The 24,874-nt window shown below is 34.0% G+C and overlaps 1 protein-coding gene across 1 annotated transcript in view; it reads left to right on the plus strand.

The window, feature by feature from the left end:
* The window catches only part of LOC138691404 (opioid-binding protein/cell adhesion molecule homolog), a 1,391,213-nt gene that overhangs the window by 438,348 nt on the left and 927,991 nt on the right, over positions 1-24,874 (plus strand). The gene's annotated exons all lie outside the window — the stretch shown is intronic.

Below are 24,874 nucleotides of genomic sequence, written 5' to 3' on the forward strand. Positions count from 1 at the left end.
TTATGTAATATTAGTTACACTTAAAACAGATACAGTACATAGGTAACTTTGCTTTGTACTGTAATATTGTTTTGATTAGATTATTGATTACTTTTGTAAGCTTAAAGATACCATCAATATAAATTCCAACTTATCATGACATACTCAATCCCTTTCTTTGGAATATCACTTTCTTTATGAATGATGTGTTTCATCCACTTAATACAGTATACTACTATGGAATTTATGTGAATATGCCTTCTTAACTCTCTATTATGTTATTAAGATTTAAAACACAAGTGCAATATTAAGAAATCAGTGTTAGTACTTTTGTTTTACAGACAATATAGATAATATTAAACATAAAGAAGCCATATAAAAATAACGACATAAAATTTCACGTTCCGTTTGAAGTTTGTGCGCCACTGTTTTCTTAATCCAACAGGTTGCTTATTCATATGCATAACCCTTCCTCTTTCCATACTTAGCGCTTGCTACCCGCGCACGACGTCAAGGTCAGAAAAATGCGCTTGCTTTGACATCACTGGGCTAGAAGACTAGATCTATCCGGTAGCTCAGTGCTAGAACGCAGTCTCATCATTGCAAGAATTTTATTTGGATATCCTGCGTCGAAAACAGTGATAGAAACTTGGGGTAAAGAAGATCATAGGATGAGAAGTCGCCCTTTTATTCGGCTGTCTTCTGAACACTACAAATTTCATTTCACCTGCACTCTCCATTTCGCCTTACTCTTCATTGCGACAACAGAGTGGTGTATGAGCTTTAGTTACGTTGGACGGAGATAACCAACCAGATTATTGCTTCTGTGTGCAACGCTTACGAGTACGCACCAATACCAGACAAGAGACGCTCTGTGGACAACATCCACTGGCGTGCGGTAGTGTTCCCGGGGCTAGACGAAGGACGCCCTGTGACGAGAGGGATGATCATAGTGATCGGTCGGGGAACGCCTACCTGGCGAGGGACGCTGGTGTTCTATGTTGGTCTGTAATATCAAGTGATCATTAATGATCTGCTTGAATTAGACCTGCGGGACTGGAAACCCACCCGTAGGGATTACATTCATCTCAACCCTGCCTCCGAGGGCTGTTTGTATAGAGGATCAACTTTGGTCTCAATACAAGAAGACTTTAATCAGCCCCATTCGTTCACACACACACACACACACACACACGGTATGGTCTCTAGATTGGTGTAAGTAATACTTAAAATAATAATAATAATAATAATAATAATAATAATAATAATAATAATAATAATTAGTGCTGTTGATCGATCAAAATATTTAATCGATTAACTATTTGAATTTAATCGATTAATCGATAGATTAATTGAGTTTTGATCGAGTTGAAAAAATGTTTTAATATACTGTAATATGCAATTATTGTTAAATTTAACTTGTGTTCCGTGATAAGCATAAGTATTAAATTTTGTTTATCTGTCTATATTGTGTCGTTATATTACAAAACAACTATTTTAATTACTTACTAACATATATATTATGAGGCTTATAATTTATTGTGTCAATTTCTCCGGGAATTTTTTACACAAACATAAATAACAAAAAGTATGAAGACTCACCTACTTAATACTGCTTCATCCATGATTTTAAACAAGTGAGTGCATTCACATGCTCCGAATTAAGTGCCACTCTACGTTTAGTAACAATGCTTTCTGCGTCACTAAACACGAAATTTTTTTTTCTGTCAAGCACTTCTCCACGATCGTTCAATTTATATCCAAACGTTTCACCGAGATTACCTCTCAAATTCTCATATGACACAATGACACAAACCACATAAAACTGATTTCTTTTTCTTTATAAAATTAAACACACAACCTTCATATACAAACTCAGTACACAAACTGCAACTCCTGCAAAAGTACAGCGGTCGGAACAGAGGACTGGCCCCTATTGTTATCGAAATACCAGATTTTAGAAAGTGAACAAAGTAGTTACGCTCTCACTTGCACGCAGTGTAGGCATGGCTATTTTATAAGGGATGAGAGTGACGAATTCCAGAAAAGTATGTATTTCATATGCTAGGAAGATGAGCTGACAACAAGGTGGAAGTTTTCTTAGAAAACCATAAAACTTAATAAGGGTTTCGGATTGTGTTTCAACTTTCAATAGAGATAGATTAGATTAATGGATTAAATCCCACAACACTAATAATAATAATAGCCCATGTGCCGTATTGTAGTAAAGCTAATGAAAAGTAGGTACCTATCTACAATGGCTTATTACTAAAGTTCGGAAAAATATGAAGAAAATACTAGCAAAGTATGAAATCCGTATCCAAAAATATGAAATTTTGTTGACAAATTATTAACTTATTCTAATGCAGGAATCACGACGCGAAACGATTGTTTATTTTCGTTGATACAAACGTCCCAACATTCAAGTACAAATACTAAAACTAGCTAGATCAAAACCAGATGATGTCATAGAAGAAAGTAAATAAGAATGGAATATAATCCTCCCTATTTTAAACTGGCTTTTCTCTTTTGTCGACTTGCAGCGACGCTTTGCCCAAAACATTGTAAGCATATTAATATGATGTACCGAAGTACATATGAGGCGTTCCGTAACAGAAGGGCGAACCCACCAAGGTTTCTTTTATTTATTTATTTATTTATTTATTTATTTATTTATTTATTTATTTATTTATTTATTTATTTATTTATTTATTTATTTATTTATTTATTTGTTTGTTTGTTTGTTTGTTTGTTTGTTTGTTTGTTTGTTTGTTTGTTTGTTTATTTATTTGTTTCTTTGTTTGTTTGTTTCTTTATTTATTTATTTATTTGAATATTTATTTATTTATTTAACCGAATATTTAAGACATATCTATAACTTAAGCCTGGCAGACGTTGGCGGGCTCTCCTTTGCTACATCGAAATTATCATTGTTTGTAAGGTTGGAGAAACTGCGTAGTCTGTGACAAGTTCATAATATTCATATTACTCCGTACGAGAAGGGCGAAAACGCCACTCCGCCATCCGTAGTGAGGAATTACGTGTATTTATGGACATTGTAATAGCTTAGTATGAATAATAGAGACAGTGATAATCAGGGAAAGGATTTATATGTAAACACATATTTACTTATAAAGCTAATATAATTTATATTTTGCATTATCTTTATGTTTCACAATGTGTAGGGTTGAAAAATCCTACTTTTATTTTCCATATTTTTCCATATTTTAGAGTTTAGTACATATTTTCGTTAATTTCCATATATTTTCCATATTTCATATAAAACAGTCCATATTATATTAGGTTTAACAATAAAACAAAACAAAATTCCATTAACTTTTAAAAATACATTTCAACAATAGAGATTTAAACACATGTTCAGTAATCCCTTTAACATCAGAGTTATTTGAAAATTAGCAGTCCTATCAACAATGGGAAAGTAAGTTACAAAACTGTATTAATTTAATTTAAAATTTTTAACAGACTTCAGTTGTGCAGCTCAACAGTTAAATGCCAGTCAGAGTACACATAGGTTCAGTTTTGTAAATCATACTATAAAGACGGTAAATATGCCAAAAGTACGTCATTCAGTCAATTTAAAATCAAAACTAACAAGTTACATTTCAGAATTTAAAGAAGATGGTTTATCAACTGACAATAAAATATTATTTTGTAATTTGTGTCAGTGTGCAGTATCATCTACACAAAAGTTCCTGGTGCAACAGCACATTACAACTAGTAAACATCAGGCCAACAAACAACTAAATTCCAAGCAGAGACAATTGTTTTTAACACAACCAACAACATCGAATGTAAGATCTGAGTTTAACATCGACCTGTGCCGCTCTCTCATCTCTGCTGATATTCCTCTCTACAAACTAAAGAATAAGGTCTTCAGGGAATTCCTTGAAAAATATACTCAACATACAATCCCGGATGAGTCAACACTTAGGAAGACGTATGCTCCATCCATCTACGATGAGACAATACAGAAGATAAGAGATGAAATTAAAGATAGTTCAATTTGGGTTTCCATTGATGAGACTCCCGACAAAGAAGGTAGACTTGTTGGTAATGTAGTTATCGGTTTGTTAAGTGAACAATATTCTGAACGAATTCTTTTACATTGTGATGTTCTAGAAAAGTGCAATAACAAAACTATAGTTAAACTGTTCAACGAAGCTATGGGTATCCTGTGGCCAAAGGGTATTATGTACGATAATGTGTTATTCTTTATTAGCGATGCTGCCCCTTATATGGTCAAAGCTGGACAAGCATTATCTGTTGTATATCCTAAATTGACTCATTTTACTTGTGTGGCGCATGCATTTCATCGTGTGGCAGAAGTGGTCAGAGACAATTTCCCTAAAGTAGATTTGTTGATTTCATCAGTGAAAAAAGTATTTCTCAAAGCTCCCAGTAGAGTTAACGTGTTGAAAGAAATGTACCCTGAAATTCCATTGCCACCAAAGCCAATTTTAACTAGATGGGGTACATGGCTAGAAGCAGTTGAATATTATGCCGAACATATAGACTCTATTAACAATGTTCTCCTTGCATTGGACTCTGAAGATGCAGTCTCAATTGATACTGCGAAAACAGTTACCTGTGACATAAGTGTGAAGAATGACTTAACTCACATTCAGCATACATTTTCATGCATCATAAAAACGCTCAAAAGTCTCCAAAATAGGCACCTTTCACTATCTGAAAGTTTTGAAATTATAAATAGTACTGTGGAACAACTGAATCGTGGTAGAGGTAAAGTTGCAGATGCAGTAAGAGCTAAGGTGGACACTGTACTTTCAAAAAACCCTGGATATGAAGAACTACAAAAGGTTGTTGCTGTGATGAGTGGTGAATCAACAGTGAAGATTAACTTGGACTTATCCCCAGCAGACATTGTGAAATTGAATTATGTACCAGTTACTTCTTGTGACGTCGAACGCTCTTTTAGTCAGTATAAATCTATCCTCAGAGACAATAGAAGAAGATTCACTTTTCAGCACTTGAAAGAAATGTTTGTAACCTATTGTTATGGTAACAGACAATAAAAATTGTGTTTTGTTGAAACTACATTGGAAGATAAGGTACGTCCATTATATTTTTTGTTTAGTTTGATTAAAATGTACCAATATTTAACGTACATAGTCATTTTTTTATAATTTTAAGTCCATATTTAATTCCATATTTTGGTAAAAATCCATATTTAATTCCATATTTTGGTAAAAATAACTACATATATATTTACATATTTCATATATTTTTAGTCCATATAAATCCGTTCCCTGGTGATAATCAACCAGGCAAATCTGGTTATTGTAGGATACGTCAGAGGCATGTCGAAAAATGGAAGCAAAGATTTAAAGGAACAAAGGCGAATCGTACATTAGTACGAAAACATCTCGACATTGCAAGCTAGCGGTATAGGCCCGTCATGTACTTGTGGGTGCTTGAACGCATTAGGTATGGAGAAAATATAACCTGTATTTCGTAATTTCTGGGAGTTGGGTGATTATGACCTCCAGAATGCCTATATCTCTAAGCTCGTAACTAGTGTTGATGTGAACAGATGTCGCATTAAGAACAGGCCGACCTCTCTCAGCTGGTTTTGCCAAAGAGGTATGTCTCGCCAATAAAGCTCAGACTTATTTGAAGGATTCGTAACAAGCTTTTTTTTACGGTGATGGGTTGTTAGCCCTTCGCCCAACCCTCAAGCTGGAGGACCACCCATAATCGGCTGTCCGCGACTGCTTATTCAATATATTCACAGCTACCCTCCATATCTGGAGGCCGTCTCCTCGATCCGCAACCTGAGGACGCGCCATGCCGTGGTGATAGGGACCCACACGAAGTAAATCCCGAAGAGACAAAGTATATGATTATATCTCGTGACGGGAATATTGTACGAAATGGAAATATAAAAATTGGAAATTTATCTTTTGAAGAGGTGGAGAAGTTCAAATTTCTTGGAGCAACAGTAACAAATATAAATGATACTCGGGAGGAAATTAAACACAGAATAAATATGGGAAATGCCTGTTATTATTCGGTTGAGAAGCTTTTATCATCCAGTCTGCTGTCAAAAAATCTGAAAGTTAGAATTTAAAAACAGTAATATTACCGGTGTTCTTTATCGTTGTGAAACTTGGACTCTCACTTTGAGAGAGGAACATAGGTTAAAGGTGTTTCAGAATAAGGTGCTTAGGAAAATATTTGGGGCTAAGAGGGATGAAGTTAAAAGAGAATGGAGGAAGTTACACAATACAGAACTGCACGCATTGTATTCTTCACCTGACATAATTAGGAAAATTAAATCCAAACGTTTGAGATGGGCGGACGATGTAGCACGTATGGGCGAATCCAGAAATATATATAGAGTGTTAGTTGGGAGGCGGGAGGGAAAAAGACCTTTAGGGAGGCCGAGACGTAGGTGGGAAGATAATATTAAAATGGATTTGAGGGAGGTGTGATATGATGATTAATCTTGCTCAGGATAGGGACCAATGGCGGGCTTATGTGAGGGCGGCAATGAACCTCCGGTAAGTAAATTTAGACACTTTGTAAATGTCACATCACAGTGCGATTAAGTGTTTTTATTATTAGGTTATTATTATTATTATTATTATTATTATTATTATTATTATTATTATTATTGTCTGCCACTATTGAGTTTATTCTACACCCTTTGCTTTTTCTAATATACTGTTTTCAAATTATTCCCATAATATAGATGAATTCATAAAGTCATCAATGATCGCTATTAATTTGGAATATTAAATTGGACATTTAATTGCAATTTTCAATGAAGGTATTCGTTTTTCAGTGTACAAGGTAATTATCATTATTTACAGACGAGTCCTTGGCGGCTTGGCCCTTATCTTGTGTACAGGTAAAATACTTTGAACATCAATTATTTCTAAAAGTACATTTGGCGGGTTCGCCCTTCTCTTACGGAACGCCTCATATGATATTTCCGTGCAGGAAACCATTGTCAACAGAAATCCACTCGTGAAGAACGGCACATCTCAAGTTGGTTTACATTTAGAGAGCCCTTATTCTTGAATAGCAAAGAGAACTGACGGCCAGCGTTACATTTTTAAAGTTAAAAGGAGGATATGTTGGAGGTGTCATTTCTAGGGTAAAGTCAGTTTATTTTTGTTGGGTAGGCGCCCCTAATAAAGATCATGTCGGGTGTCGACGAATTCACGAATACAGGAATTGTCGGGTAGTAGGCGCTATTCACTAAACAGGAAAATAAAACTGAAAATACCCATGCTTTGCTTGTCATCCAGTGTTCGGAATTCAGCCCGTAACCTGTTTTTTTATGTTTTCGTAATTTTATCGAGACAACTTACTGGTATTAAAGTGTGGGAAGATGAATTTGATACAAGAAAGCGTTTGGACACAATATGAACTCACTCGCTTGAATACGACAATGTAGTACATTATGCAACGAGCCTATAATTGTAGTAATTAAGACGCGAGTATGTTTGTTTATGAAACGAGCGCAAGCTAGTTTCATAAACAAACATACTCGCGTCTTAATTACCATTATAGGCAAATTTCATACGACTTTTTATGCTCGACCATATTTCTAACTTGAAATTATTCATAAGTATCCATTTTATTCTTATCTGACTGAGGAGCACAACTGACCTTGTGCAATAGCTCGTAAATTGTGAGATGTGCGCAGACGAGAAAGTATTGATTTTTTCCGAGGAACAGATGTCCACATTGACCTTGATGTAATCTAGAGAGTAAAATAAACATTAATCTTGATATAATATTGAAATTCAATTTAACATTTAAAAACGAGATGACAAATTGAATTTATTTGAATATTATTTACAATTAACGCTAATTATTACAGTAACAGAACTGACTTTATTTCAAATGTAGATGATTTATTGTGCAATTGGTGAAATGAATTTGCGGGAATGTGCTTTGTGAAAGGCTGGAAGATGACGATGAATTGTTGTTAATTTGTGTGTTGTTTTTTTTCGATTGAGTTTAATATTGTATTTGAGATTTCAATTTTATTTTGGATCAATTCTTCAACATAACCTTCTGCAAGAGTATTGGTTTTCCAGCCTCCGTGACGTTTCGCTAGTTGTCTTTCGATTGCATATCCGAGAATAATCGATACTTACGCTTTCATATGTTAAAATGGTATTTTCTGATTGGAGGAACACCTGAACTTTAATGAATAGGCGTACTTTAATGAGGTCCATTGAAGGGCTGCTACCAGGTGTACAATTACTACATTTCGGCATGGTCGAACATAAATGTTGTTTTGGTGTGTGAAAGCGCCATGTTTTACATTCAAAATAATTTTGAGATTGATTTTTATGTTTAATAGCAGTAAAGAATCTTACCTTGTAAATATTGTTAAGTCTGCGGGCTATTATTTTCGTGCGTAATTAAAATATTTGCACCTATACAATCTCAAGTAATCAATAAATTTTTGTTAAACGTAGAGTCAAATAATCTTGTGATATTTAATATTATATTATGTTTCCGCTGGAATATTTCCCTCATAATCTATATGTAAAGTGCGTCCGCATATTTTGCTTTCCTCTGGTTCCATGAGGGAGATAATATTCTGCCAAGAATCTGCTTATCAAGTAAATAAATATGCATAATCCGATAGGATGCTGCCTTCCCGCGAGGCTGACTGGCTTTTGCTGAACATACCAGTGAAAACGTCGATACGCTTCAAGGTGATGGATTGTAGCTCACGTTCAGATAGCGCAGCGGCTAGTGCATCGGCTTTCTATACTACAGACTGGGCACGAAATCCTGACAAATCAATTGGAATTTGGGTCAGATATACTCCATGTTCAGACACGTGTAATTAGCGTACTCTCGCTTGCCACATCAAAATGGACAGAAATTTAATTCTCAGCAGATACCGAGTAATTTGCGGTAGCCAAACCGAAGCAGATTTATTCATTATTTTATTTTTCTACGTCGTCTCTTGATATCTCTGTAATTGAAAACGAACGTTGCTTAAAACCTTAAAGCTAACAATGCTCTTTCAACTTTCAATAGTCTACAACAGGCATGCCAGAAATCGGACTCTAAATGTGCAGTTATGTGCGCGGATCGCCGGTCTGTGCAGATTGCATCATTCAAGGGTTGCTCTTATCAATTCTTAGCTGGAGGGATATACAATAATCTATTCCGCGCTTCTAGGGTTGGATTAAATAGACATTTGGACATTATAAACACACTTAGCAGAAGGAAATAAAACACGGTTATTATCAGTGTCTATATTTGACAATTGGAATACAAGAAACTTTAGGCTTACTCAGTTATTCTTGACATAGTAGTGGTTTGTAAAGCATACTTTATTAATATGATTTTTATGTAGTATTTGAAGGCAAGGAATATTGCTGTAATTTCGAAACAACAAAAACAAACACAGTACTTCATTTTATTTAGTAGGTACTAATTATTTTAAAGTAATAGGCTCTATTCTTTCACTGTTCGACAAGCATTATTATTTATTGGGACTATTGGTACAAATGTTGAAGAAAATATACTCCTAATTAATTACATGCAGTAGGACATTGTGAAGTTTTTTACACTGAAATAATTTCCTTGCTGTATGCCAATATAAATTAACATTAATATTAATAAAAGTATAAATTAAGCTTAGAATTTAAATTCACATATAGTTTATTTGGAAAAGGTTGAGAGCAAGTGTCGACAAGTTAGCAGCGTTACTGAAAGAAATTAAAAGTGTAGTTCACAAGCTGTGAAGCGACAATATTATATTTATGTCAGGTTTAAAGATTTATTAATGTAAGTATAGTAGCATAACATAGTGACGTGAGATGGAAAATTTACCATTATATATTTTTCCAGAAAAATTTTCCGCCTTGCAACTACTTCCTTCCTTCGCTCCTTACAACCTCAAGAGCCTTACATGTATTCCTCACAATATTCTCATCACTTACCAGCTTATGGAATGAAAGTCGTAAGTCGTCTAATCTTTGATGGCTGTGTTAGTACAAACTCTAAAACAACGCCATTGTCAAGTTCGTTTTGCCGTGAGAGTACTGATTAAGAAATAAGCGTTGACAATATCATATTTTGAGAACTTTACTAATCTGATCTAAACTGTCACAACACTATTACTTCGACATGGTCAGATGAAAGCCATTCATTTGAAAATAATTATTGTTGACTGAGGAAAACATTATAACAATTATGTTATATGATTCGTAATTTCTCTTCTTCGTTATCTGTGAACTCCTCACTTTATTTATCATAACTCATTCACAGACACAGCCAAATCAGTACCCGTACTGAAACTGCGTTACCAAAAGAAAAGCTGATATGCTGTTGCAGGTCTGTATAGCCCTGTCGCGTTCCCCTCCAAGGCGATTCACTCGCTCAAAGTAGGGGAATAGAAAGTGCACTTCGCACAGAGACTACTGCACAATGTGCATGGTTTTTGGCATGCCTGGTCTATGTAGTTCATGAACGACATTAATCAAGTAATTCGATTATAATTGTATATAATTTTGTAATGTATAGCAGGATAGATTCATAAAAGATAGATTTACTGACATGTAAAAGAACTCCTGCGGGACAAAATTCCGGTACACGGCGACGGTGATATAACCTGGGTAGTTGCGATCGTCGTTAAATAAAACATAACATTCATAAAAGACAATGTTACATAAAGAGGTAAATCTACAAGTTTATTTCCCTATCGTCTTTGTATATGCATTGTAATTTCTTTGAGGCTTCAGAAAGCATAAGGCATTTTGATTAAGTGGCCATTTCATCGTGGTCGATGGACATTTTAGTTGAGAAGGGACGTTAAGTAAAGAATTTAAGATACAGTAACAGTAGTTTCTCATCGAGTCGTGATATTATCCATAAATTAAAATATAAATAATATAAGAAATTATAATATATGAACAGCCTATATAATTTAAGGCTCACAGTAAAACAATGTTAACAATATTACCCGTCCAAGGCGCGCCAATTTTTCTGTTTACGAACTAGACCGTCCTGCAGGCGGTACAGTCAGACTGTAGAGGCAACTGAAGCACCAGATTCTAACGCAACGTCATCATTATGATGCGACCACGTGACGTATTTATCTAAATTTCATGGTAACATTTTTGCTTGGACATAAGAAAAAATCTTGCATCACTATATAAATAAATATAATTAAAAAGTTAATAATTTAGTGGTATAATTAGTTACACGCGAATGTACCTACTCACAGCAGCAGCAGATAAACAGTTTACTTCGCAGAACCGCCGGGCCCTCACTCGCCTTGGACGGATAATATATCAACATGAACGTAACAGTCTTTGTTTATCCCATTCAATCTACTCCATTTTGGTATAAAATTCAGTTAGAACTGATCAAATTTGCAATATATCAAAGTGTGCGAAGTATCGCTTTCCTATGAAAGTCAATTATGTAATTTATGGAATAGGAATAACTATATATCTATGCCATTCGTTTGTGTATAATTATTTTGTGTTTATGATGTGATAGAGCGGAATATAACCCATCACTGCTGGTAAGCGTTTTGCATTTATCCTTATTTTCTGATATGCTAGCGAATTCCACGCTTTTGATCCATGAAATAATGTTTATAAATCTATCACTCTACAACATGTAAGTTTCATAACTTTATTCCCACCTTTTCCAGAAAATCGGCATTAGTAGCAGCATGAATATTAGTTGTACCTGCTTGCGTCTTTAACCACAAGGACATACGCTGATCCTCATTTATGTAAGAGACTGAGTAAATCTCAGAGCTGTAGTTCGACCGGAAAAAGATTAGATTAATAGAGAAAATCCATAGTTTTACGGAAATCGAACCTGCGACATTCCGACTTGCAGAGCAACGCGCCACTCTCTTAAGTTATTTAGGCATGATATTTTTTCCAAACGTTGAAACTTTGGCTCATGTCTTGGGTTCATGCCCATTTGGCGAAACTCTTCATAACAGCAGACATCACAAAATGAGGTCTGTAATTGCAACATGCTGAAGTCCAATGGCTACACTACCTATGAAGAAGTCCATGGAATATCGAATACTGGAAGTCATCGGCGTATTGATATTATAACATTTAAACCTGAAGAGACAAAACGTTATATTCTGGAACCGACCATCAGATTCGAGACGCATCAGAATCAACCTGAGGAGGTTAATCTAGAGAGAAGGACAATTTATGAACCAATTATCACTTATTACAAAACATCATATAAACTCAGGTATATAGAAGTCATCGGATTAATGGTGGGCGCTAGAGGGACCATGACTAAACAATTCGTGTCATTCTGTCATAAATTTGGAGTCCCAACAACAACAACAACAACAACAATTAAAGAAATTTCTATTATAGCTTTGAAGGGTTCTCTGCAGATTTTACGGCGACATTTGTATTTCAATTCAAATTACAGTTGAATTTTCTCAGTCTATTTTTTTATCTGTATTTTTATAAATTTTCATTATGTGAAATATTATCTACTGCAAATTTTAGTTCCTTGTAAACAAATTTCTTGTAAGACATTTTTAATGTCATTTTAAATGTTACTGTTTAACATTCTTTGTCTTTGTCAACCTCACCAAGTTGAGGGAGATTGAATTAATATTATACAGACCTACCTTTTACTTCATCATTCTTCAAGACAGGTAGTATCATGTCTGTTAACTTGCAATACTGCTATGTATGAATAGGTTTCACTATATGATTCCAATTATAATAAAGGTTAAGTACAGCATGACTCCAATTTTGTGAATGATTGTAAGTGGGGTATTGTGTCAGTTTGTCGCCTATGGAACTCCTTACCTCGTCATGTCAGGGATTGCCGAACGGTTAATCAATTTAAATCGAGAATAAAAAATTATATACTTTTACATGAAATTAATTTATGAATGTTAGTCGATTTTGTAAGTTATTCGACATTTGGGCTTATCATAAAGCAGAATTAGGTTATAAATTGTAAATTACTTAATTATGTATTATATTTAGTCAAATTGGAATACTCAACTTGCAGAAACCTGCAAAAAAGTATTCTCATTTATCCACTCGTTTAGACGACTGAAGAATTTTCTACCCTTTTCCATGAAAAAAGATGTTAGTGCAAACACTCGTGATGACCCACTTCGATTACTGTGATATTCTGTTTACTGACCTAAGCGTTACTTCGGCGCAGAGACTGCAACGTGTTCATAATATGTGCGTCCGTTTCGTCTGCAATATTCGCCGGGCTGATCACGTAACACCATCCCTCAAAATGATGTCCTGAGTCCGTCTAGAATATCGTAGGAAAATCCACTATCTTTCCCTCCTATTTCACATATTGCATTTCTCCACTCCTGTCTATCTTGCGTCTCGTTTTCAAAATTTATCCACCCGTCATAACCTAGACACACGGTCACAACACTCCTCAATTTTATCCATTCCCTCCCACCGAACATCCTCATATTCATCTTCTTTCACTGTGGCCGTTCCTCGACTTTGGAATTCCCTACCGAGTAATGTCAGGGACTGTCAGACATCAAACCAATTTAAGAATAGACTAAGGAAATATTTTTCTAACAATTCTTGTTAACAATAAGCTTAATAGCTGTTTCAGGTTTCTCAATGTTTAATGGTTATATATATATATATATCACAGAATAAATATTTAAATTATCTCATTATTATTATTATTATTATTATTATTATTATTATTATTATTACTACCACCACTATTTCTTACCAATGTTTATTATTGTAACACTAACATTACTTATCCAACTTTCATTATTTACTTTCATGTTGTTTTATGGTCTAGATATTAATGTAATAACTATGTAACCAATTGTATTCAATTAGAATTAGAGTCTGGCTGGGCGGAAGAGAAGGTCTACTGGCCTTAGCTCTGCCGGATTAAATAAATTATTATTATTATTATTATTATTATTACTATTATTATTATTATATTATTATTATATTTCATTTTATGTCATGATGATATTTATATATATGTATATATATATATATATATATATATATATATAAATTAAACAAAATTAGCAAATAAAATGGCTTAATTACATCGGCTACTAAAACAAAAGTGTTAGCCTTTAGAGGATTAGAAACAATTAGAGCCAAAATCGTGTTGAATGGAAGAATAATAGAACAAATTAGTACTTTTAATTATCTATGCTGTAGTATCTCATATGTAAACAAATTAAATTATTTCTGTGGGGTAATAAAATAGTACATTATGTAACGAGCTTATAATGGTAGTAATTAAGACGCCAGGATGTTTATGAAACGAGCGCAAGCGAGTTTCATAATTTTCATACGAGCGTCTTAATTATCATTATAGACAAGTTTCATACGACTTTTTATGCTCGACCATATTTCTAACTTGAAATTATTCATAAGTATTCATGTTGTTGTTATGTGAGTGCAATAGTCTACCTCATAACTTGTGAGATGTGCGTAGACGCGAAAGTATTGATTTTTTTCCGGGAAACGAATGTCGACGACCTTGATATAATCTAGAGAGTAAGATAAAAATTAATCTTGATATAACCTAGAAATTGAATTCGACATTGAAAAACGAGATGACAAATTGAATTTATTTGAATATTATTTACAATTAACGCTAATTATTATAGTAACAGAACATAACCTTCTGCGACAGTATTGGATTTCCAGTCTCCGTGACGTTTCCCTATTTATCTTTCGATTGCATATCCGAGAATAATCGAAAACCTGAACTTTAATGAATAGGTGTACTTTAATGAGGTCCATTAAAGGACTGCTACCAGGTGTATAATTACTACACTTCGGCATGGTCGAGCATAAAGAACTTTAAAATACACTAGCAAAGGAACAATATTAAAATTTTATAAAGTTATGGCAGTCCCTATGTTGCTGTACGGCTCTGAATTCTGGACTCTTACTAAATCCGAAGAAAAAAGAATCGAGGTGATAGAAATTAGGTTTTTGAGGAGTATAGCAGGTTATAATAATAATAATAATAATAATAATAATAATAATAATAATAATAATAATAATAATGATTTATTTTAGCTGGCAGAGTTAAGGCTGTAAGGCCTTCTCTTCCACTCAACCAGCAGAAAGTGTATATACATATGCATGAGCTTACAAAGAATTCAACAATTTGATTTAGATGAGAGTTACATGTATACAAGAGTTATTTACGAATTAAACAACAAAATACTATGAACTATTAATTAAACACTGAAATAAACTGTGTAGCAGAATTAAACTAAAATACATAGAATGTTAATATATTTCAAATGATATTAGATAATAGAAAGAGATTATTATGAGACAATTTTGAAAATGCAGCACAATCAGGATGATGTCTAAAGAAAAAAGCAACAGTGTAGTCAGTAATATTTTAAATCAGTATGATTGGAGTGAAATGCTAATAAGGTTATCTTTTAAGCTGTTCTTAAAGGTGTTTGTTGTCTTGCAGCCCCTAATACTTGGTGACAAGGAATTCCAATGACGCGAGGTGGATATTGTAAAAGATGAGGAATAACAAGATGTTCTATTATTATACTCTCTTAGACAAGAAACGCAATGAAGACATCAGACTAGAACTGAATATATTCAATTTAATTGAAAAACTCATAGAATATAGAATAATTGGAAGCAACACGTTGAAAGAATGACTGAAGATCGTATTCCTAAATTAATATTCGACTACAGACCAACTGGTAAACGAAACATAGGTAGACCCAGGAAAAGATGGCTTCAACAATTTTAAAATTTATGTACTTCATGAGACCGGAACGAGCCAAACAAGGCTTAAACCATGTGGCTGATGATGATGATGATGATGATGATGATGATGATGATGATGATGAAGTATTGTATTAATAGTGCTACGTTTGTTATTATTTGAATGCATATTTCACTTCTGGTAGTGTAGAAGAGAAGACCTCATGGCCTTAACTCTGCCACAATAAATAAATACATAAACAAATAAAATATGGCATTTTCTTGTAATTTTTACCGTAGTATTTTTTACGAATCCCGTAATAAGCCTCTACTTGTAGCATCAGATGGTGGCGATAGAGATCGGAATTCAATCAAGTGCCAGTAAAGGTACACTCTAAGTTAAGCCTTCCGAAATGAGGACTGCATAAGAGAGGATCCTTAGTCTGTGGAATTGATGTCTAGCAACAGGAATCTGTTTAATTTAGCTGTATGAAGGAGCTGAGATTTGAATTCCTCCTTGCGCCGCCGGCTCATCCATCGGGAGGACAAGTAAGGGACAATTGAGTCGTATTTCCTTTCCGATCCTCGAGATCTATAGCTCTTCTCCACACTGCATTATAGAGGAAACGAATAAATGTAGCGTTCTATTTCGTTCTCTGGTTATTTTAGAACCCCATTTGAAAGGGGTAACGGGGACAGTGCGACACGGGGTTAGGGAGAAGAAATGCAATTTGATTTTGCAATCTTCGTAGCTTGGGTTTCCCTTCTCCCTCGGCTACATCCGAGAGAAATATTTCTCAAGAGAAAATAGAAAAGGAAGAGGAGCTCCAGAAAGAAGAATAAAGATGGGAGACAAAACGATTTCACCAAACGAAGACGATAAAAAGGAGAACTTTTTTTTGCGTTCAAGCAATTCGTTAACTTTATCTTTCTGCTCCTTTGTCCTTGTCAACATCGTCCCTTCGTAGTTTTCTCTTTTTTGGCCCGCTTGTCTATAGATATAGTCAACATTTATTCTGGCATGACTGCAGCCCTGGTTCATCGAAGTGAGTTTAAGATAAATAGTACCTTTGCTTCCATCGCAGATGAGACGTTGAACTTCTTGCAGTAACCTTCGGCCTCTTCTCATGTTGTAGTTAATGCAGTAATAACAGTAAAACCTGACATTCAGTTCTTGTACAGTATATAGCAGTAGGAATAAAAAAATGCCCCAGAGTATAAGATTTATAGATGACAATAAAATCGTTTCAGTTACTTCCACGATTACACAAAAAACTAAACTCTTAGACTTTAGATAGAATCTACTTCCAGAAATACATCTCTATTATAAAATCAATTTTTCTTTTTCCTTCCAGTAACTGTACTTTGTAACTCGTGATTCAAACAGACTTCTAAACGTGATAGATATATTTCAATCTTAATTACAGCGAAGGAGAAGAGGAAGTCTATATGTTAACTTTACGTATGCTCTTGAATATGTAATACTAGCTGAAAGAACACGGCGTTTCCCGAGTTGTCCTTTTTGCTTCTGTTTTTAATTAAACTGATTGTTAGACTTTTCGAAAATCTAAGAAACTCAACTATAGACAACCAAAACGAATTGTCTTTAATGAGATTTCCTCCTTGTCCATAAAGATGAATCTTTACATGGCGTCACTTACATGAATTAATGAACTTCGTAGCCAAATGCCTGGAAGGATTAACTCAATTTAAAACAACTACAGATCAGGCAACGAAATAAAACATTTCATCACGTGCCTTACTTTCAAATGTGTTTTAATTTGTATGTATACAAAGGCCTACTGTATACATATATTTTTATTTTGGTGTAGTTACGGCCATCAGCCCTTTTCTTCCACATCACCAGAAATACAAATAGAATAATAAAAAGTCAAATACAAATAAAGTAAAACCAAACGGAGATATATTTAGGCTACAGACACACAACGTTATATGAATTAGCATTCTCTTGAAGTTCAGAAAAACAAAAACACACCCTTGAGTCCCTATAGGCCCACTTAGCATTGTATCAACATTCTACAGAACTTAGGCCTATGTTTTATATCTGTCGGTCAGTGACCGTTAAATTATCTTACATCTTATCTCTGCCGGTCAGTGACTGTTAAATTTCAGGTAGCGTATTTTAGTCATGGGAGTCACGCATTAAAAAGCATTACAACCTTTCTGCCGTCTCCTTTCCTCCCCCCGCAAATGTGACCTTGCACAGATGCAGAGATAAAATAATTATAAGAATTGTACATTGATCTGAAGCTGTGCATTTCACGTAATTTCATGTCTGTGTGTGCTTTCACTTGGATTTCAGAGGCAGCTGACGATAAACAGGAATTCCCTTGTTCCCAGTCTGAACCCGTTGGGATGTCATCGATAGCCAAAATCTATCTCTCTATCGGTCGTACCAATATATACGTATATATTATTTAATTTATATTGGAAGAAAAGAAAGTTTAAGCGATGTAGAAATTTTCTGAATCTTAGTATCCATTCTAAGATTCGATTTCTATTTTCTTCACTCATTCATCTGAGATTGTTTGACTCGTATAAGCAAGTATTTTTCTTTGCGAAGCGGGAAAGTTTGGAGAGAAATAACTGATTGTAATTTTGTCTCGATTCGTATTCATTCACCAGCTTCTATTTTCTTTTTTTTTTTTTTTAATCTGGAAGGTCTAAGCTAAGAAGTTTCATCCCCTTCGGCTGGTTTCAATCTGATAACTTCTGATTTATTGGTAAGAATGTTAACCTTTAGATCACGGAGGATAACGAAGTGTTAAATATCCACAACCCTGCATGAAAAAATGAATTAGGATGTAAAATCAACTTTGGGGAAACAATTTAGAAATATTTACATTAAATTGCTTATCATAAAATTATTTAAGTATTAATTTATATTATGGTGGAATAATTACAACTTAGAATGGCAACTTAACTGTTTCAGAGTGATATAAAAATTGTATTTACTTACTTACTTTTTAGAAACCCGGAGGTTCATTGCCTCCCTCACATAAGCCCGCCATCGGTCTCTATCCTGAGCAAAATTAATCCAGTCTCTATCATAATCATATCCCACCTCCCTCAAACCCATTTTAATATTGTCTCCCCATCTACGTCTCGGCAACCCCTAAGGTCTTTTTCCCTCCGGCCTCCCAACTAACACTCTATATGCACTTCTGGATTCGCCCATACGTGCTACATGTCCTGCCCTTCTCAAACGTCTCGATTTAATGTTCCTAATTATGTCAGGTGAAGAATACAATGCGTGCAGTTCTATGTTGTGTAACTTTCTCCATTCTCCTGTAACTTCATCCCTCTTCGCCCCAAATATTTTCCTAAGCAACTTATTCTCAAATACCCGTATCCTGTGTTCCTCTCTCAAAGTGAGAGTTCAAGTTTCAGAACCATAAAGAACAACCGGTAATATAACTGTTTTATTATATTTACTAGACGAGGAAATAATTCGGAACAGGAAATGTTTGAATAAACTTAAACTTTTACAGATAAAATGTACTGTATAAAGATGATCATGATGACAACGATGAAAATGATGATCACAAAACTGATGATTTGATGATGACTTAAATCGGTTATGGTATACGCTAAACTGCACATTTAACGCTGAATATAGAGTATAATATTCAATTATGGTGTCAAGTCATGGTGGCCCTTTACATTCCTGCATTCGGTACACCCATAACTTTCATTCATAATTATCTTAGTTGTTTCTATCTGTATTATTATCTGTATCATTCTATGCATAGTTTAATAATTGCTTAATTTAGTAATGAAATTCAATAACTAATACAAGATACAGCTCTTGTCTTCATCATATCAATTATTATTGTTTTTTCCTTATCACCTGTATTACCACAAAGATGGGTGGAAACTGGTGTTATGATTTCATATCTCGCCTAAGGCGTAAAGTTTTGTCAGTGTACTTCCTTATCTTAAATGGATATAGCCTAAACAGCTGTGCTAACTATACTTGATTAAGATCCTAACATGTGGTATCGTAACATTATTTCAGGCCACAATAAAGTCAAACTCATTTCAGCTTTATGAGAAGATTGTCTCTGGAAGCCGAAATATTTTATTATACTCCTTTCTATGTTCAGTAAGTCCTCGAGTTTTCAACATAGGCTAGACTATTGAGCAGTATTTTCAAATCTTGCCTAAGGATTTGGTTTTATTAGTTTTAAATATTTGAGAGATTATATTACCAATTTTATGGAAAGTTTCTTGATTGCATATTTTATTACGGTAAATTCATTGAGTTTTGCGGATTTCATGAAAAATATTTATTGAAACTTAAAAAAGGAAATATAAATAAATTTAAGCAGAATCAATAAAACGAAGAGAACATAATCTCGGTTAGTAACAGTAAGACTAATCAAAATATGTGAAGAGAATTTACAAGAGAAACCGATAACAATAATTAAAACCGTGACAGCAAAAGTAAGAACAAGTACATCTTGTAGATCTATATATTCTTGTAGGCCTAGCTAAAGGAGAATAATGTTTCACGTAATTTATAAATTATTTTCCCAATAGTGTAATAATTTTAAAATATATTGAACACAATTTTACTACTTTAAAATTGAATGTCATTGATTCAGTAATTAACAGTTGGTATATTTAAAAGTTATGCTAGGAGAAAATCCACAAACGATTAGGGAAAATACGGGAATTTTACTTGAAGCAAGTAAAGAGATAGGTTTGGAAGTAAATCTCGAAAAGACAGAGTATATTATTCTGTTTCGTGACCAGAATATTGTACGAAACGGAAATATAAAAATTGCAAATTTATCCTTTGAAGAGGTGGAGAAATTCAAATACCTGGAAGCAACAGTAACAAGTATAAATGATACTCGGGAGGAAATGAAACACAGAACAACAGAATAAATATGGGAAATGCCTATTATTATTCGGTTGAGGAGCTTTTATCATCCAGTCTGCTGTCAATAAATCTGAAAGATACGAGTAGAATTTATTAAAACAGTTAACTTATATTACCAGTTATTATTTATGTTTGTGAAACTTGGACTCTCACTTTGAGAGAGGACCATAGGTTAAGGGTGTTTGAGAATAAGGTGCTTAGGAAAAAATTTGGCCACAAGAGGGATGAAGTTACAGGAGAATGGAGAAAGTTACACAACACAGAACTGCATTCATTGTATTCTTCACCTGACATAATTAAGAACATTATATCCAGACGTTTGAGATGGGCAGGACATGTAGCAGGTATGGGCGAATCCGGAAATGCATATACAGTGTTAGTTGGGAGGCCGGAGGGAAAAAGACCTTTGGGGAGGCCGAGACGTAAATAGGAAGATAATATTAAAATGGATTTGAGAGAGGTGGGATATGATGGTAGAGACTAGATTAATCTTGCTCAGCATAGGGACCAATGGCGGGCTAATACAATGCGTGCAGTTCTGCGTTGTGTAACTTTCTTCATTCTCCTGTAACTTCATCCCTCTTAGCACCAAATGTTTTCCTAAGAACCTTATTCTCAAACACCCTTAATCTCTGTTCCTCTCTCAAAGTGAGAGTCGAAGTTTTACAGCCATACAGAACAATCGGTAATATAACAGTTTTATAAATTCTAACTTTCAGATGTTTTGACAGCAGACTAGATGACAAAAGCTTCTCAACCGAATAATAACAGGCATTTCCCATATTTATTCTGCTTTTAATTCCCTCCCGAGTGTCATTTATATTTGTTACTGTTGCTCCCAGATATTTGAATTTTTCCACCTCTTCTAAGGATAAATTTCCAATTTTTTTATTTCCATTTCGTACAATATTTTGGTCACGAGACATAATCATATACTTTTTCTTTTCGAGAGTTACTTCCAAATATATCCTTTTCCTTGCTTCTTTCTTTCTTTCCATTTCATTCCATTTTCTTTTCTTCCTTGCTGTGCTATCGTTTCCTTTCTCTTCTTCTAATTTAATTGAATTTTTCTTCGAATATTGTTTTTTTTTTTTTTTTTTTTTTTGGTTCTATATCCCATTATTTTAAATTGTATTGTTTCACCGCTTTCCGGCTACTTTCTCCTCTTTTGTCGTTTCATATTTTCTCTCCTTCGTATTTTCCTCTCCTTCTTATATCTTTTCTTTCCTTATTTTGTTGCATTTTTTTTTCATTTTCTTTTTATCTCTGCTTTGCACTTCTTTTTTCTTCTTTATTTTTATTGCTTTCTAACTTTCTTTTACTATATTAGACCTATCATTTAGCCCCAACTTACTTACTTTGTTTACACGTTCTCCAATCTTTTATCCTTTTGTTTACTTCCTTTCTTTTTGCTTTTATATTTTTCTTTTCTTTTTCTTCTAATCGTTTCTCAATTTATTTTTCTTACTTTACTTATTTCTTTAAGTGCATTATTCTGCAATTCTTTTTAGTTCTTTCTTTTACACGCATCTATCCTAGCCAGTCTGTTCATTTTGCCTTTTCAGCCAATTTAAACCTTACAAACTCCACAAATCTCGGCGAGAACCCTCGAGGCGCAGTGATCGCAACATCCGGAATTCAACTAAAACAGTACAGGACATCATATTAGCAATATACCAAGACGGCAAATGAACCCACTCCCCAGCTTTAAGAATGCCCCTTAGGTACGAAAGCCACGACCATTCAAACTGTCACAAAATAAACTGGTCGGTCTGTGTCCAGTGTCTTTTTCTAGGACATGGCGAAAATATGACGATCACAGTCCAAGTCTTCGTTGTTTACGAATGTGATTGTCTTAGTTTGGAAAATCAGACTGTAGTTTCAAGAAATGATAAACAAAATAATGTATTAACTGAAGTTTATTATTGTATTTGAAGGTAATAAAATTAAGAGGTGTTTATGTTCTATTATATTTCTGTATTTAACGAACAGAGATTCGTATTCTATTATAAAAATATATATTAGCATTAGCAATATACCTTACTGCGCAACATATTCAGAATATATGAGTCTCAAGCAATAAACAGCAACTTTGAAATGTTTGGTTACGCAACCTGGGAAACGAATCTGTCGATAAATTGGTCAAATTTTCTTTCTGAAAAGGAATTTTTTAATGTTACACTTATTTGGATCAAATTTCTGTATATTTAAAGAACAAAACTAACATTCTTCCAATCATTTATTTTCATAATACACTGCTCTCTTAAATTGACTGAGTATATTGGGAATCAATCAATGACTTTTTCAAGACACACTATGATGAAAATTAATTTTTCAGGAGAGACTTTCATTTTAATTTACTCATAACTTAACATAAGTATAATAATGAAATTCATGTATGTTGGTTAAAGTAAGACCCTTTTCAATTTAAAATACAAGAAATTTTATTATTTCAAAACTTAGAAAAAATGCTACACTTATGTGCTTAGGTACAATAGAAAAATCGACTTTTTTTACTTATGTGCCTTTTGCCGCCGACCAAAGAAATGTTTCATATAAAACAATTTTCATCTCGGAAAGGAAGCAAGAACAAACAAAATTGTAGTAAACTTTTTTATTTAAAATATTTCAAAGAATAACCCCCTGAAATTAATGACAGTACTTAAGGTTCACTCTATACATCAGATGACCATTCCTATGTTATGAAAGAACAACACATAAAAGAGAACAACCAACAAGATCTCAACTGTCAAAAATTAATTTTTTGGTAGCGAACGCTAGATAGAAATACTGCTGCAATTCCATTAGAAATATTACGTGATTTCTTTTGCATCGGTACATGGCAGCATAGTGAAATTAATCAAAGTTGTTTTCTTGAAAGAGTACCCTATTAGGCTGCTGATCAATCTGTTATATGTAATCAGGAATTATAGCTACATTAAAACTGTGTGAAATATTCAATTATATTTAAAAGAAACATTTTATCTTTACATACCTAAGAAAATTCAACACTCAATTACCTTACCGGAGCAGCCCTTTCGATGCCTATTCTATATTTTCGTAGTCCGTATTATGTTTCAAGACCTGTAGTACCTTTTCACATAGAAATAATGTCGCGCACTCAGGATCGAAATATTTAATTGCAGAGGTGTCCAACTCTTTAGCCCTGGACAGGACCATTTGAACTCCATCAGGAGACTAGTGCATGCAGTAAATTTACTTTCAAGTACTGAGCACTGAGAATCTGGCGGAATTCTACCATAACTACCATAACATCATTGGCTTGGCTGGACCCCATACAGTTCCGTAGACTTAGGCACGCTATCATTCGTGCTACAGCTACGTGTATGAATCCTTGACAGCGGTCATTGACCTATCACTATGAGGAACACATTGATTGCAGCTTACCTGGTATGTCTTCAAAGTTGTGCCAGGAAGGATTTTACAGGCCAAATGTCCTCTTCATAAAAGCAGGTATTATAGGTAGCATCCTTGATACACATGGATTTTATTTTGTTTTAAAATAAGGTCTAGTTCGGTTCGATAATTATTTTATCGTATTGTGCATTTTATTGGCGGAATGTGCATAATACTGAACGTCGAGTTTATCATACTTTAAATAATGTTAGTAGCGGCATCCGGCATTGATTATCGAGAAATTCTCTAGTCAGCATAAAGTGACACTGGCTTGCTGGAATCTGTTTGAATATTATAAGTTACGAGATACTAAATTAAATGTTTGACAGTTTAATCATAAAAGGTGGTTTTCACAACCTACCGGAGAATTATATTTTGCCCTTTATGTAGACTTCAGGAATCTGAATTAGTGCAGACGAACAGAGGGATTGTTGCAATGTAGGGTTGGCACGTAATTGGATAAATTTAAAATTAAATTGAAGAGATAACATTTCTAACCACTTTTAAAATTTAGGTCTATTTTCCTTCTTTATTCATTATCATTTTAATCTTATTCTTATTATTTATTTGCTCATCATTATCAACTTTACCTTCGCTTCTCTCATCTTCGTCATCTTCACCATCATTTTCGTGTTTCTTCAACTTCTTTTTCTTCATCTGCCTCTCATTCTACATGTGAGTTTTTTACTATCTTGGTTTTTTATTCATACATAAACTAGGATATAAATGATGTCTCTCTACTCCTTCAGTTTCCAGGACTTTGCACTTCAACATACATCTGTATTTAGTTGTAGCGAAGTTCTGTTAGGTACTTTATGTATTCGTGCCATAA

This window comes from Periplaneta americana, chromosome 16, assembly GCF_040183065.1.
Source record: "Periplaneta americana isolate PAMFEO1 chromosome 16, P.americana_PAMFEO1_priV1, whole genome shotgun sequence".
NCBI classification, from domain to species: Eukaryota; Metazoa; Arthropoda; class Insecta; order Blattodea; family Blattidae; genus Periplaneta; species Periplaneta americana.